This window comes from Eschrichtius robustus, chromosome 5 (genome assembly GCF_028021215.1).
Source record: "Eschrichtius robustus isolate mEscRob2 chromosome 5, mEscRob2.pri, whole genome shotgun sequence".
NCBI lineage: Eukaryota > Metazoa > Chordata > Mammalia > Artiodactyla > Eschrichtiidae > Eschrichtius > Eschrichtius robustus.
Genome location: NC_090828.1, coordinates 32339052 through 32343350, shown reverse-complemented (window position 1 = coordinate 32343350; position 4299 = coordinate 32339052).

Sequence of the window (4299 nt, the reverse complement as noted above, 5' to 3'; positions counted from 1 at the left end):
TGGAAGATTCAAGAGCCAGGCAGCAACCTCCAGGGAAGTTGGATCTTCATCCTCCTGACTATTCTGTGGAATATTATTAAATATTCCCCAGGCAGCAGTACCTCAGGTTGCTGTTTCGCTTTAGTCAGTTAATGTTCAGTTTTATGAGCAAAAACTAATTAATAAAAACAGACTAAAAAAATGAGAAAACTTTCACATTTATGAAATTAGTGGATATTAAAAAAAGATAGGAATATCAGAAAAGCTGCAAAATCTATATACTTCTGATGGGGATGTTAATTAACAGACTTGCCCAGAACTTTATATATGTATGTCAAAAGCCATACAATTCTTTGACTCATGGTCCCACTGCTGGAAATTAACCTTTTAGAATAAAATTAATCCTTGATTTTAAGATAAAATATGGGACTTAGTTTTATTTGTGTAACTTTAGGAACATGAATGACTGTCACACCACCAATGAAGAGGAGATTGGGAAAATTATGGCTTGTTATTTGAGAAAGCTTTAAGTAAGCCTACACGTGAGTGCATGGAGTTTGAATTAGAACTACCTGCATGAAGTAGGTAATCCAAATAGAAATAACATTAAAACTAGTCTTTATCTGGTAAAACACTTAGGGTTCCAGCAGAAGCAAATTAGAAACTGCTCAATCGGGACATCTCCAAACTTGAACACCCTGGGATGCCAATGGTAAACAACTTCAGTGAAGATGAGCTCACAGTAAAAAAAATAAATAAATAAATTACAAACTTCCAGGCTTCCAGATCTTCATCTACAAGGAGCATAATTGACCAAGGCCTCCAGATGCTGCACTCGAAAGCCCCTCACTCTGTTTTTGCTGAAGCCAGTCTTCCCACAGGCTGCTCCCAGCTAATGCCTGAATGTGGCAGGGATACCTAGGCAGGCATCCCTAGGTATGGGAGACACACGACACTGTTTATAGCTGTGTTTAGCATGAAGATTCCCCAGAGGTTTGATCAACCTTTCTTAGACTGTGGAGCTTCTAACCAACCTTCCTTCCCTTCCACCTTCACTCAGGATTAGAGTTGCATGATAATCTGATGGCTCTCCCAGCCTTCTCCAGTTCCTTCCTCATTGTATCCCATGCATCTGCTTGGATAAAATAATTTCATTTTGGCATTTGTTTCTTCTGAGAAGACAAATGTCTTGATCTTGGAATTTGGGGCTAGCTTTCCCATCAACCAGCAGGTGAAAGGACACAGTCCTCGCTCGTAGATGCAGTACGGATAGTCCCTGACACAAGGTCAATTGCTAAAGATTTCACCAATCGTGACCTAAGAAAATGTCCAGGTGGAGGGGAGTACTGAGTAAGGTGTGATGATCCAGGCTATTAAAAAATATGGAAGGAATAATGCAAACAAAGAGAGTGGGTTTGGCTGGTTACTACTATGTTGTATTAATGTCCCACAGAAGGATACTGGCAGACTGAGGATGTTAGGAAGCATTGCTAAGTGTGAAAGTCAGAGAACTTCTGTGGTAGCTCTCAAAGAGCCCCGTATCCCCTGCAGTAAAAGCACAGATGTAATTAAAGGCAGATTGAGGACCTAATTGTTAGAGTCACAGAACTCCAAAGACATTTGAATGTTCAGCCAAGGCAGGTCTATTATGCAAAGGTCAGGGATCTGGTGGGAAAATTTAGAATACTGAAACATGGGCTAAAGATATCTAGATAGTGCCCTGAGGATGTTGACTCTGCAACCTTCACAAACCCTCTAGGCTTGCAGAGGTGGCCCACCTTCTGTATTAAGAGCTAGCAGTCCTATGGTGCTGAAGGATGCTGCAGAAATCTCACCTCCATAACAGAGGCCACCTTCAGGACCTGACCCCACCTCCTCTCCTGCCTGCCAAGCCATTAACTAAGGCTAAACCCCAGTATACCATGGTTGAGGTCATGCTGGGCCTCAACCCAGCATGAAAGAGACTTGTAATAATTAGCTAGCATGTTTTGGTAGGAGCCAGGGGAATACTCATGGGATTGAATTTTGAGGGTGTTTGATCAAGGGGGCTGGAATGTAAGACTGGATAAGAAAGAATTAATTGACATAAGAGCATTTTCTTGAGACATGGGATTTATCATCCTAGTGAAGTTGTTAGGGGATGGGTCAAACTCACAAACTCTTAGAAGTCTGGATAAAGCAATGGCCACCACTCACGAAGTGGAAATGCCTGAGGTGCCCTGGCAGATGGTAAAAGAAGGAATAAAGACCCTGAAGAAGTGGGCATGGGCAAATCATTCACCAAGGCCATAGGGAATGTGCTGGGGAGAGGGGCATCAGCAGCTCAGTGGTTGCCTCCTCTGGGTGCCAGAGATTATGGTAGGACAGGCAGTCACAGATCTGGGCTTATTAACATCCGTGGGGATGATGGAGCTCTGGGAAGCCATGAGACTGAAAGAAAACTGAGGCAAGAGTGGAGGATCAGGAGGCTTAGGACTGTTGCTCCAATAAAACATCAAAATCCCTTCCTCAATTCCTTGACCTGAGCCAGTTTTCAGATCTGGAATCCATTAACTGAAGAGGTGACCAGGTACCTAGGAGGAAGGACCCTTCAGCACTGTGGCAAGAATACACTGTGACAATTACCTCTGTCTTTCTCCCGAGGGACTTATGACAACTTACTCAGATGGGGGAAAGGGGAATAACCAGATATACTGAGGGTTAATGGACATAGGGTCTGATATAACATCAATTCTTGGAACCCCTAAGTGTCACCATGGTACCCTTTGTTAGAATTAGAGCCTATGGAGGCCAAGTAATAAATGGAATCCTGGAGGATTGCACAATTGGAGTTGATATATTTGGAAATGGAGTAAGTTCACACAGGTTTCCTGGTCTGTGGAATAAGAGTTATCATAGCAGGGAAGGCCAAGTGGAAACCTTTGAAATTTCCCAACCCCCTTTCTGTCCCATCCAAGATAATAGACCCCCCCCAATATCATATCTTGGGGAAAGGGGATGGTGGAGATTAGTGTCATCTTTAAAGACCTAAAGGACGCAGGGGTGGTAGTTGCTACCATATCTCCATTTAATTTACCAGAATAGTCCCTTCTAGAAAATGGATGGATCCCAATAGTTCTGTAGATTACAACAGTAGTAGCAGCTCCAAGTGCAGCTGCTGTACCAGATGAGGAATCATTCCTAGTGCAGATTAGTAAGGACTCAGGCTTGTGGTATGTAGCTATTGTCTTGGCAAATGCATTTTCTTATTCCAATTAGGAAAGAGGATCAGAAACAACATTCACATGGCATGGGCAACAATATTCATTTACAATTTTGTCTCAGGTCTATCTCTCTCCCATCCTCTGTTATAGAATAGTCTGAAGAGACCTGGGCTGCCTGAACATCCCATAGAACATCAAGCCGATCTATTTCATCAATGATATCATGATGATTGGACAGGTAAAGCAAGAGATGACTGGCATGCAGGACCTTGGTAAACCATATGTGCTCTAGTGGGTGGGAAGATTCAGGGCCAGATTTTAAGGTCCAGTGTTCAGGGCCATGCTGGAATATCCCCTCCAAAGTTAAAGACAAATCGCTGCATCTTGTATCTCCTAGCTCACATACACACACAAATACACACAAACTCAAAAAAGAAAAGAAGCAGCATCTGGTAGGCCTCTTTGAGTTCTAGAGCAGGGGTCCCCAACCCCCGGGCCATGGACCGGTACCGGTCCGTGGCCTGTTAGGAACCGGTCTGCACAGCAGGAGGTGAGTGGCGGGTGAGCAAGCGAAGCTTCATCTGTATTTACAGCCGCTCCCCATCGCTCGCATAACCGCCTGAGCTCCTCCTCCTGTCAGATCAGTGGTGGCATTAGATTCTCATAGGAGCTCAAACCCTACTGTGAACTGCGCATGCGAGGGACCTAGGTCGCGTGCTCCTTATGAGAATCTAATGCCCGATGATGACCTGAGGTGGAGCTGAGGCGGTCCCATCACCCCCAGATGGGACCATCTAGTTGCAGGAAAACAAGCTCGGGGCTCCCACTGATTCTGCATTATGGTGGGTTGTATAATTATTTCATTATATATTACAATGTAATCATAATAGAAATAAAGTGCACAATAAATGTAATGAGCTTGAATCATCCCTAAACCGTCCCCACGCCCTGGCCCGTGGAAAAATGAAACCGGTCCCTGGTCTTACATGAAACCGGTCCTTGGTGCCAAAAAGGTTGGGGACTGCTGTTCTAGAGGCAACACACCCCACATCTAAGAATATTGCTCCCACCCCTGTACCGGGTGACATGGAAGGCTGCCAGCTTTGCATTCAGTTCA